Below are 13332 nucleotides of genomic sequence, written 5' to 3'. Positions count from 1 at the left end.
GATGAAATTATGAGGATTTGATTGTGGCTGGTATCGGATGTTGAGGTTGTCAAGCCACCATCCAGAACAAAACCAAGATTCTGCCCATGTTCGGCAATTTGAAGTTCTGAACCCCAAAATGTAAGTCCACTTGGGTGGCTATGCTTCAGTTTTATCCTTTGACCTATCATAAGGTTCAGTCTCAGCCAACTAACACTCATTTAAACCTGGAGCTCAGCAAGGCAGCAATTTAGCACTATTATTATCATCATCTCAGTACCTGGAGCAAAGGACAGATGTAAATGTGTATCATCTGCATAGTAGTGGTAGACCAGGACATAATGTCTGATTATTTCACCCAGTAATAGTATGTACATCAAAATGGTAATACAGGTTGAGTATCCCGTACCCAAAATGCTCAGGACCAGGAGAATTTTGGATAATGAATTATTCCGTATTTCGGAATATTTTAATATTTCAATGATGTATTTTTAAGTATCTTGCATTTATGCTGTATAAACACATCAAACACATAAAATACACACAAATATATGTTATTTGTTCAAAAAACAAGGTTTCAAAACATGAAACAAAATTTGTGTACTATGTCAGATATTGAATTTGAATGCCAAGCAATCATTGTCTTATAGTCTATATAGTGCCAGTTACATATCAGTCCCTCAGTAGCGCTGTTACAAATGTCCCCAGTGAGTTTTTAGCCCAACATTTTTTTTTTCACTTTCTGGAATGTATGGTTTTCAGAATAATTCGGATAACGGATATTCGGATACGGGATACTCAACCTGTAGTATAGAACCTATGGGATACCATGCAACCGTATTTCTGGCAACCATGGGTATACTCCAGAAGAAACTCTGTGACCTACCAGTGAACAATTATTTGGACCAGCTAAGGACTGTGCCATACAGTCCGCAGACTTTGTTTAGGCACTCAATCCAAATACCAGGGTTCAGCGTATTAAATGCTACATGGAGATCCAGAAGGATTAAGAATGGACAACTATGTCTCTTGCAAACAAAAAGTCATTAAGAACCACTACCAAGGCTGCTTCAATGCAATGTTGTCTCCAGACTCCTTACTGGGTTATCAGGAAGGTTTCTGATTCAGTTTCAACTGCTTTCTCAAAAACCATAACTAGAAAAGCAAAGTTTAATACTAATCTGTAGTTGGTCATGCAGGTGGAATTTAAAAAGAGGTCTAAGAATTGCCTGACTGCAAAGAGCACTGAACTATTTTTGAAACCAGTTATGCCCATAGATCCTAACAGAAAGTCCTGGTTTAGGCTGGGATGCAACACTTGGGTAGTTTCAGCAATGTCTTTTAGAAAAAAGCAGACCTTATATAAATCGCCCATTGGCTGTACTACACCAATGATGTGATATGTCTGTGAAAGACATTGTTAACAAACATATTGCTTGTTCACACTGGACAACGGACTACTGATACATCGTAAATTAAATTGAACAATCGATATATTGGCCAGTGTGTACACACCTTGAGATGCATCTTTGCCAACAAAGATGCAAAAAAGATCTCCAAAGCTAGCACAGTCTCATGGGTGTTAGGTATCGGGTACAATATGCAAAAAGAAATCGGGATATGACCTGTAATGGCGCGCTGCTGCCTATGAGATGTACTTTCCCTGGTTATCACCCAATAACCGTAAAATATCACAAATATAACAAAGCGGGATTTCCAAGTCCTTGGCGCAACACTTGAAGTAGGTAAGTCTGGAGATCTTTTCCCTCAGGGATTTTCTTACTTTTCAAGGGTGTTTTCAACAGTACATAAAAAAGAGGGGGATCATTGGTTAGAAATATCTCAACCCCAATGCGGGGAAACTGCAATGAAGAAGATATAGATATAGGCGTACCCCTACTCACGGTAAGTAAGGTGATGTATAGGCCCGTAGCAGTTTCTTTATAGTTTTCTTTCTTTAGTTCTCTTTTTCTTCTTTTCTCTTTCCCTCTGTTAAGGATTTTTGTTCTCCGTTTGGACGTGCAAATGAAGATAAGGAGTGAAGGTTAGTAAGCAGATTTTTTCAATGTGATTAACACCCCGTGCAGGTTCAGATGTGGGAAAGATGTGGTTGTCGTACCTTACTCACCCCAAAATAGAGTAAGATACACATATAAAGGTTTCTTTGTGAAGAATAGTTGATTGCTACAATAAAACGTGGATATGCGTACCGCACTCACGTGTGAAGGTGCGGGGTATATACCCGTAGCGTTTTCTTTATCTGTGCAGATTTCTGTTGATCCGTGAAGGGCGATATTTTCTCCCAAATAAATGGATTATAGGAAATGAAGATATAGGGTGGAGGTTAATAAATCAATTATTATATTATGATAAACACCCAGTGTGGATTCAGACGTGAGAGGGGTGTGATTATCGTACCTTACTCACCCCAAAATGGAGTACGATACACATATAAAGGTTTCTTTGTGAAAAATAACCAATTACTGCAATAAACCGTGGATATGCGTACCGCACTCACGTAGGTAGGTGCGGGATATGTGCCCGTAGCGTTTTCTTTGTCAACGTAGGTTTCTATTAATCCGTGAGGAACGGTGTTTCTCCCAAGTAAATGGATGGAGATAAATGTAAAAATAAAATGGATTAATATTGTATCTTGTGTGTACCCCTGTACATAAATTCGAGGGTATGGGAAGAAGTGGGTGTCTTTTATGAACCAAGGGGGAGGTAACTGCAGCGTACCGTGACTCACAATGAGGAGTGTAGATAAACGCCCAAAAAGGTTTCTTTTATAGAGGAAAGTACAGCTTCACCACGTGATGTATATAAGTGTATAGCAATATATACCCAAGCATGAACCAATATGAAATCTGCGTACCCAAACTTACAATGATGTAAGTTTTTTCACCACTTATAAAGGTTTCTTTACACTTTAGATGGAGATCAATCAGTAGAGGTATTTTTCTCCCAAATACGACAAAAAATTGTTTAAAAATTATTAGTCCTTTATTCCATAGTAAAAAAAGTTAAAAAATGAAAATCCTCCATCCCAACAATGGTAGGATTATACAAGAGTCCAAAAATTGTCCACAAATATCCGCATTAGATCCCAGAGGAAATACAAAAATACAAAAATACAAAAATAAAAATAAAAAATACCGATAAAAATACAATGTTTAAAATACATACAGTGAATCCAAGATGGAAAGGATGATGGCTGCTCACTCTCCACAGAACTGGTCAACGCGTTTCGGTGTATACAAACACCTTTTTCAAGACATGTCTGTGGAGGGTGAGTGACCATCTTTTATACCTAGAGCAGCCTATCACAGCAAACAGGAAGTGAGGTTTGCACAATTAACTTCCTTTTTCGTATGTAGCTAAAAAAACATACAGAATAACATAACAATAGCAGTATAATGCTAAATAAATGTTATATATATTACATCTGGAGTGTTATTTATTCAAAACATGTGAAATAATCCAGCGTGACAAGTACATTCCATATCCGGTATAAGCGGTCACCATGACAACCGCTGATTCGTTTCCGGACGTATATTTCAAATGGCTATATGCCAGAAGTTTTCAACTGGAAGGGTAGAAAATAGAGGGCTGAATGAATGCCGCATAGTGACAATAACATATAGCATTCATGATAAGGTTTAACAGTTCATAACGCTATACGAGTGTGTCTATCTCCCCCGCTTCCGGCTGCTGGAACGCATGCTACGGAAGCCTAGGGTGGTCAAAACACTCGAATGCGTGTCTGTTTCCGGGATTTTGACCCGCACGCTGCAGTTCATGGCGCCGTACGAGTGTGTATATCTCCCCCGCCTCCGGCTGCTGGAACGCATGCTACGGAAGCCTAGGGTAGCCAAAAAACACTCGAATGCGCATCTGTTTCCGGGATTTTGACCCGCACGCTGCAGCAACCAGTGTTCCTCTGTCTGGAAGCGTAGCCGTTGTCATGGTGACGCGTATATCTAGGACAGAGTGAAAAAAACAATATTAATACAGGCACAATGGTGGAAATATACTTAGATCTATATGGGATACGATAGTACAGTATTAAGATGTTGTGGTGGGGGAATTTAAGCATAATTTATATTTCATCTTTGCACGTATATTATGTCTAGTAATTCTGATACAATATCCCATTGATGGTTACATATTGTGCTCATAACTACACATAAGTTTAAAAGGATGTAATCAAGTAACATATATATTTCAAATGTGTATAACAGCGATATTTGAGCCTGGGTTATGCTTACAAGAACCACTTCAGCTCAAAATCGCTGTTAAGCCCTCCTGGTAACAAGGTTTTACAATTAAAGATGAGGTTCATCTCGGCCTTAGCTAGAGATGGTGTATTATCATTATGCCTGATATTTTTGTTCACTACTTTAAGGCCACAAAAAAATGTTATCTCTGCCGGGGAGCAATTGTGTACATTTTTAAAATGTGATGATAGGGCATGGCCCTCTAGGCCCTTTTTGATGTTCCTAATGTGCTCTCCGAGTCTAACTTTTAGGGCTCTTGTAGTGCGGCCTATATAGTGCTTATTGCAACTACATTGTATGGTATAAATCACATTCTTCACGTTACACGTGATAAAATCTTTAATGTCCATTTTGAACCCGTTAATCTCATAGGAGGTTATTTTGTTGGTGCCATTGCTTTTAGTATTTTTGCACCCCATGCAGCTTCCACATCTGAAAAAACCTTTTGTGGTTGTGGATGTGGAAGCTGCATGGGGTGCAAAAATACTAAAAGCAATGGCACCAACAAAATAACCTCCTATGAGATTAACGGGTTCAAAATGGACATTAAAGATTTTATCACGTGTAACGTGAAGAATGTGATTTATACCATACAATGTAGTTGCAATAAGCACTATATAGGCCGCACTACAAGAGCCCTAAAAGTTAGACTCGGAGAGCACATTAGGAACATCAAAAAGGGCCTAGAGGGCCATGCCCTATCATCACATTTTAAAAATGTACACAATTGCTCCCCGGCAGAGATAACATTTTTTTGTGGCCTTAAAGTAGTGAACAAAAATATCAGGCATAATGATAATACACCATCTCTAGCTAAGGCCGAGATGAACCTCATCTTTAATTGTAAAACCTTGTTACCAGGAGGGCTTAACAGCGATTTTGAGCTGAAGTGGTTCTTGTAAGCATAACCCAGGCTCAAATATCGCTGTTATACACATTTGAAATATATATGTTACTTGATTACATCCTTTTAAACTTATGTGTAGTTATGAGCACAATATGTAACCATCAATGGGATATTGTATCAGAATTACTAGACATAATATACGTGCAAAGATGAAATATAAATTATGCTTAAATTCCCCCACCACAACATCTTAATACTGTACTATCGTATCCCATATAGATCTAAGTATATTTCCACCATTGTGCCTGTATTAATATTGTTTTTTTCACTCTGTCCTAGATATACGCGTCACCATGACAACGGCTACGCTTCCAGACAGAGGAACACTGGTTGCTGCAGCGTGCGGGTCAAAATCCCGGAAACAGATGCGCATTCGAGTGTTTTTTGGCTACCCTAGGCTTCCGTAGCATGCGTTCCAGCAGCCGGAGGCGGGGGAGATATACACACTCGTACGGCGCCATGAACTGCAGCGTGCGGGTCAAAATCCCGGAAACAGACACGCATTCGAGTGTTTTGACCACCCTAGGCTTCCGTAGCATGCGTTCCAGCAGCCGGAAGCGGGGGAGATAGACACACTCGTATAGCGTTATGAACTGTTAAACCTTATCATGAATGCTATATGTTATTGTCACTATGCGGCATTCATTCAGCCCTCTATTTTCTACCCTTCCAGTTGAAAACTTCTGGCATATAGCCATTTGAAATATACGTCCGGAAACGAATCAGCGGTTGTCATGGTGACCGCTTATACCGGATATGGAATGTACTTGTCACGCTGGATTATTTCACATGTTTTGAATAAATAACACTCCAGATGTAATATATATAACATTTATTTAGCATTATACTGCTATTGTTATGTTATTCTGTATGTTTTTTTAGCTACATACGAAAAAGGAAGTTAATTGTGCAAACCTCACTTCCTGTTTGCTGTGATAGGCTGCTCTAGGTATAAAAGATGGTCACTCACCCTCCACAGACATGTCTTGAAAAAGGTGTTTGTATACACCGAAACGCGTTGACCAGTTCTGTGGAGAGTGAGCAGCCATCATCCTTTCCATCTTGGATTCACTGTATGTATTTTAAACATTGTATTTTTATCGGTATTTTTTATTTTTATTTTTGTATTTTTGTATTTTTGTATTTCCTCTGGGATCTAATGCGGATATTTGTGGACAATTTTTGGACTCTTGTATAATCCTACCATTGTTGGGATGGAGGATTTTCATTTTTTAACTTTTTTTACTATGGAATAAAGGACTAATAATTTTTAAACAATTTTTTGTCGTATTTGGGAGAAAAATACCTCTACTGATTGATCTCCATCTAAAGTGTAAAGAAACCTTTATAAGTGGTGAAAAAACTTACATCATTGTAAGTTTGGGTACGCAGATTTCATATTGGTTCATGCTTGGGTATATATTGCTATACACTTATATACATCACGTGGTGAAGCTGTACTTTCCTCTATAAAAGAAACCTTTTTGGGCGTTTATCTACACTCCTCATTGTGAGTCACGGTACGCTGCAGTTACCTCCCCCTTGGTTCATAAAAGACACCCACTTCTTCCCATACCCTCGAATTTATGTACAGGGGTACACACAAGATACAATATTAATCCATTTTATTTTTACATTTATCTCCATCCATTTACTTGGGAGAAACACCGTTCCTCACGGATTAATAGAAACCTACGTTGACAAAGAAAACGCTACGGGCACATATCCCGCACCTACCTACGTGAGTGCGGTACGCATATCCACGGTTTATTGCAGTAATTGGTTATTTTTCACAAAGAAACCTTTATATGTGTATCTTACTCCATTTTGGGGTGAGTAAGGTACGATAATCACACCCCTCTCACGTCTGAATCCACACTGGGTGTTTATCATAATATAATAATTGATTTATTAACCTCCACCCTATATCTTCATTTCCTATAATCCATTTATTTGGGAGAAAATATCGCCCTTCACGGATCAACAGAAATCTGCACAGATAAAGAAAACGCTACGGGTATATACCCCGCACCTTCACACGTGAGTGCGGTACGCATATCCACGTTTTATTGTAGCAATCAACTATTCTTCACAAAGAAACCTTTATATGTGTATCTTACTCTATTTTGGGGTGAGTAAGGTACGACAACCACATCTTTCCCACATCTGAACCTGCACGGGGTGTTAATCACATTGAAAAAATCTGCTTACTAACCTTCACTCCTTATCTTCATTTGCACGTCCAAACGGAGAACAAAAATCCTTAACAGAGGGAAAGAGAAAAGAAGAAAAAGAGAACTAAAGAAAGAAAACTATAAAGAAACTGCTACGGGCCTATACATCACCTTACTTACCGTGAGTAGGGGTACGCCTATATCTATATCTTCTTCATTGCAGTTTCCCCGCATTGGGGTTGAGATATTTCTAACCAATGATCCCCCTCTTTTTTATGTACTGTTGAAAACACCCTTGAAAAGTAAGAAAATCCCTGAGGGAAAAGATCTCCAGACTTACCTACTTCAAGTGTTGCGCCAAGGACTTGGAAATCCCGCTTTGTTATATTTGTTAGGTATCGGGTGTTACCACGCAGCCGGGACTGCTGTTCAGGACAGCCACGGCAAAACCCTATTCTGACTCCCCCAGTTATACCCCCCAGGCTGGGTGGCCGACTCCTGCAGGTGTTCTAGTCTTCGCCTGTAGCCGTCACGTTTGGAAGGGCGAGTTAAGCCCGCCCTAACTCCGGTACAGCCAGGTACATTGTATAAACAAGGAGCCGGGACCCCCCCAGGGTACAGTAAACAGGAAAAACTAACTAAGGAGCCTAACTAAAGTTTAACCAAATGGCGACTAGCCAGGACCTGGCTAACGCTACTATGCGCCAGCGACCTAGTCGCTACGACTTTGCGATACCTGTCGCAAACACAATAACCAAACAGCAAAAACACAGTAAAGAAGAACCAGGGGAAGGAATGTCCCGTGGGAACGGGGGCAGGAAGGAAAAGCCTGCTAGGCCCGAAAAATAAACAAGACTAGCCTGACCGGCTGCAAATAAATAGCAATGCAAGGAATGAATACAGGAACTAAGGATTACCCCCTGCTGGGGTAACTCACAAAACCAGGGGTATCGAGGGAACAGCGTTCCACAGGGAAGATCCACAAGGAACACAGAGAAGGACACCGGCAGGTGGACAGAGTCAGGCAGAAGCTATTACCGGCGGGGTACTGCTGGGCTGGCTCCCTTAAATGACCCTGAGGGACCAATGAGAACGGGGAGTCCAGCCCTACCTACATTAATTGCCCCTCCGGACACCTGTGGTCCGTTTGTGATTAGGCCGAATAGAGGCCGCCCTATTACTCTGTCCGGTGGCGTCTTCCGTTGCTAAGCAACGGTGCCGCCATGAGCAGGAAGTCTCTCCGGCGGCTGACAGCGTCCCAGGTTGCTGGGAGACGCTGGGTTGAAGGGCAGACGTTGCGTCCTGCCGCCGCGTCCTCCGGAGTCCCTGGTTGCCTAGCAACCGGATGTCAGACCCGGAAGGACAGGCGGCTGAACGGACACGTCGCCCTGTCCTTCTGCCACCCGTAACAATGGGATGTGGCGTGCTAATAAAGGGGTGTACACACGGAGAAAATGTGTGCTATTTTCTAAGCAATCTGCCTAGATTGCTTAGAAAGTAAGCACAGATCTCTTTGTGTGTATGCTCCGAGAGATTAAATATCTCTTGCTAACTAAGTCAGTGCATGCAGTCACAATCTAGTCAGATTGCTTAGCAAATGACTGCAAATCTCTCTGTGTCTACAGAATGAGAGATACTGATTGCAATCTCTCATTCTGAACAACTACCCGGCCTTTTTTTGCTTAAGCAAAATTGCTTGGCAAAATAGCTTAGCACAAATCTCTGCGTGTGTATGTGCTCTCCATGGGAGATCTTGACACCAGCAAAATTGCTTAGCACAGATCTTTACGTGTGTATGCCCCTTGAGTGGCTGTTTGCCGTGACTGTAGCAAAGATGTAGGAGGACACACCTGTAAATCAGTTTCCACAGTAGCCTCCTCTGTTTCTAATATTTCTTCCACATGTTCAGTCGAGCCCAATCTGGGAAGTGGGCTAGGAGGGTAGTGGGAACCTCCCACACCACTCGTTCTTGGAAGGTCTGTATCTGCGATAGTGGCAATTGTTCTGCCACTGTTACTACTCCATATCTTTTACATATATTTAAGAAAAATCCTACTTTTTCTGTTAGCCTATGTCTTATCATGGTGTCCTGTGCATCTCCTGGTTCCATTCCTGAGCATCAGCACCTACATTGTATATAAACATCAGGAGTGTATAGGTATGGTCATACTGAATTTGGTCAGGTGATCATTGCAGTCCAATCGTATCCTGGGAGCTGCACTCACATAAACACTGCTGTCAGCAGAAGCTTAGTGCGTCCTAAAAAAAACACTCCAGTGAAACCACAGGTGCTCCAGTAATTCACTTATTATGCTGCTGTTGCTTTGTTAAAGATTTCACATTTTCATCCAATAGCTCTCCTCCAGCAAGCAATTTGCATTACATGCCACATCTGTCCTCACTAGTGCTCTGCTTCAACCTAGCACCTATCCTGCTACTTATGCCATCACACTGGTCCACCTGTTAGAATACTGTTGGGTTCAGTGTTTGGTCTCTGTGGGTCCTCATTATTGTGTAGCTGGGGCTAGTACAGGTCTCATTTCCATTTCTACTGTATATACTGGGGTGTGGGTCCTGGTTCTGAGTATCTACAGATGTCAGTAGAAAAAAAAACCAAAGTTTCCAACCTCTAATACATTTTTATTTCAGTCGAATTTCATTAAGGTTCTGAATTTCTACTTGTTTTGTTCTATATGTTCCGCATAGTGGGTTCTAGCTTCATGTTCCTGGATTCAGGTGCTGGGGCAGAGTTCACCACAGATCGTTTATCGGATCCGTTCTGTACTTATATAGCACACATCGCATCGCATGCCTTGTGCATGCAATGCGATGCAATGAAAAGCAAGTAAAAAAAGTATGTGCAGCACATACTTTTTGTACTGAACGATGAGATGCGCATCTCAAAGTACAAAACGGACGGACCGTGTATGGGCACCTTAAGGCAGGAGTTCTCAAGCTCAGTCCTCGGGACCCCACATAGTTCACGTTTTCCAAGTCACCCGGCAGGTGCACAGGTGCACTCATTACTCATTGATACATTGTAAAAGATCCACAGGAGAAGCTAATTATTTATTCTGTATGAAGACCTGGAAAACATGCACTGTGTGGGGTCCTGAGGACTGAGTTTGAGAACCTGTGGTCTAATGCTGGCCACACATCAGACCAACTTTCCTCCAACCATCCAACTAGTTGCTTGGATGGAATAAAAATATGGTACTGGATGGGAGCAATAGACAATCAGAAATGTGCTCACAAACCCAGGAAAATGGACAAAAACATTCAGTCAAATTGTTTAAATCAAACAGGTTCAACTACAGTAACACGTCTAAGCGACAGTTTTTGTCCTTTTCCAGATTTTGGGAGCAAATTTCTGAAGTAAATATTACATTTTCTCCCATCCAGTTCCATATTTGTATTCTATCCAAGCAACTAGTTGGATGGTTGGAGGAAAGTTGGTCTGATGTGTGGCCAGCATAAGGAGTAATTCCCTATTCCCGGTGCTGCTATGGTCCTGGTAATATCTAGATGAGCAGAAGTAGGTTTGCCATAATATACCTTTAACGCATGACACCTATTATTTACAGAAGTTCCATGGCTCGTTAAAACCAGGTGAAAGCCATGCTTCAATTCCAGCCACAGTACCTGTGCACATTATAGGTTCCCCGTTCTAAGGGACATTATGCCAAACATAAGCACAAGTCTTCGTTAAGTATCTAGTTTCAGCTTTCAACCAGCATCAAATACAGAGGACAGTGACAGATTCCACATAAAAAATGTAAACTCTCTCTCTCTCTCATAAGAGAAAGGGGACGAATTCGCCCCCCATTGTGGGGCTTTGCGCATGCGAGAATGTGCGCACGTGCAAGCCCCAGGAGCGAACACCTTCAACTAGTTTTACACTCGCTGGGGTGTTCGGTCCAGGATGGGCGGGCAGGGGGGAGGATGCAGGGGTCCACCCAGCGGTTTATGGGCGTGCCCACATTAACACTGGGAGTATCCCTGTGATTGCATGTGAGTCGATGCATGCTTCGGACGGGTGGCCGAGATCAGCGCCCGTCCCCATTTTGGCCATCTATTTAGAGGATAAAAGTATACACTTGTAGGAGAAAGCAGCATCCTCCTGAAACTCCTGCAACATATCCTGAAAACTACCCAGTTTTGCATCAACAGGTAGCCTTGAGATCTGAGCAGACTTGGGAATACCTTCCTAACACCAGGTGCCTTTGCCGGTACACTGACGTTATCCCGGTCTGTCGCACTGACGATACTGTGCACTGCAGCCTGCTGCTTCTCCGGTCCCCAAACTCCTGCGTCATCCGTGGTCAGTTACCCTGCACAGCGATCGGCGCCCTGCTCCTGAGTAGCCTGGCGGTCTGGGGGGACTCGTGCTGGTGATCTCCCTGGATGTTAGTGGGGTAAGCGGCAAGCAGTCTCTTGGGACTTATAGCCGCGGTCCACACAGGGAGAGCCGGCGCCATCTTGCCTGGCCCGCGGGATCGCCGAGCTGTGGCGCAGTTTATGAAAACTTTAAATTCTATTATTAACAGCCGTCATCCTACACTTTCTACTGCTCTACAGAGTAAATACTTGTTAGCCCTTGGAACAATATTTCTGGCTCATTTACAAGACTAGATAAATATGGAATCCCCCTTGGCAAAGATTCTATGTGAGATATATGAATCCACTGATAGACTATGCAGAAAACTGGATGAGGTCCAGGGAGTTGCTCTACCCTGTTCATGCCTCTCAGAGGATCGTGACATGGATGCCGCGGGAGATGTCCCTATGCTCACAGATCCTTTGTTCTATCCTGCTTCGATCATGAATAACGCAGCTGTATGTGATGTTTGGGTAGGTGACCCGCCCTCCTCTTGTACCCCTGGAAAATGTGACCCAATAGAGGTGATGGTTATCTCTAAAGATACGGTGACTTTTCCTGATTCGGCTCAGAGTATCACAATGGATGTACATTTCAACTTTGATCCCCACAAGATTGTGGTTGATTGGCATGCTAACCCTGTGGATGTCGGTGATGGCGTAAATTATCTTTGGAATCCTGTTCTACTGCTGGCGCTTATTTCCTACCTCTGGACTTGGTACTATATGTGTCCCAGATATCACTCCAGTTGTGTATATAAGACTAATTTTATCTACAGAAATCTCACCCTGCTCCACAATGAGACTGAAAAATGGCCAGATGGGTGATCCGCCTACATCGCAATGGTGTCTCCGCCTCTATATACCTTACTGATGTTATTATTTAGAATATATGCTTACGTTAATATTTTGTGCTGTACTACATTGGCCTTTCTGTGATATTCCAAGGGGTTGTATTACCCAATATGTCTCTTTTCATATTTTACGATATGTTGAGTGGAACCTTACTTATTTATATACAAAAGGAGTGCTGATCCTAGCCTAGTTTAATATCCTGATAGTTTTTTTAATATCCTGGTGAATTGCCCCCGCTGAATATCCATCTTATATCCTTTATATGGGGAGGGGCGGAAAGGGGGGAATATTAGATAGTTAGCATAGGTGTTAGGGGGGGGTAGTTAAATTAAGGGATCCAGGTATGCCTAGGTTGGGGTTAGGTTATACAGGGTGGGGGGTTATGGGAGGTTTACTTTGGGTTTTGGGGGCGGGTTACTTTGCTAATTTAGGGTGGTTAGTTTAGTAAGGATATAATAGTTATTTTATTTTGTGTTTGTGTGGACTGGCAGTCGGCCTGACAATATTTTCTTTTTTTGGTTTACCCCCTTGACGTGCTACAATATATTTGTCTAGCTGTGTTCTGATTATATGCACATAAATAATGGCATTTCCAGATATCTCTCCACATGTTCTAACACTTAGGCTATTTTACCTGAAAGGCGCCTTCGGGTATTTGTAATAATTATATCCTTGTTGTGGAGTATTGGGATACACTTTTTGCCTAGTATGTTGTCCATATATATTGCTCACCAGTGGGTGTATATGTTAATGCCAGATGACT

The 13332-nt window shown here is 42.0% G+C and overlaps 1 protein-coding gene across 2 annotated transcripts in view; it reads right to left on the bottom strand.

Annotated features, from left to right (window-relative positions):
- Positions 1 to 13332, bottom strand: part of TTBK2 (tau tubulin kinase 2) — a 113461-nt gene that overhangs the window by 68260 nt on the left and 31869 nt on the right. The window lies entirely within an intron of this gene.

Source organism: Crinia signifera, chromosome 12 (assembly GCF_055691185.1).
Source record: "Crinia signifera chromosome 12, ASM5569118v1, whole genome shotgun sequence".
Lineage (NCBI taxonomy): Eukaryota > Metazoa > Chordata > Amphibia > Anura > Myobatrachidae > Crinia > Crinia signifera.
This window is presented reverse-complemented; position numbering and strand designations above follow the sequence as displayed.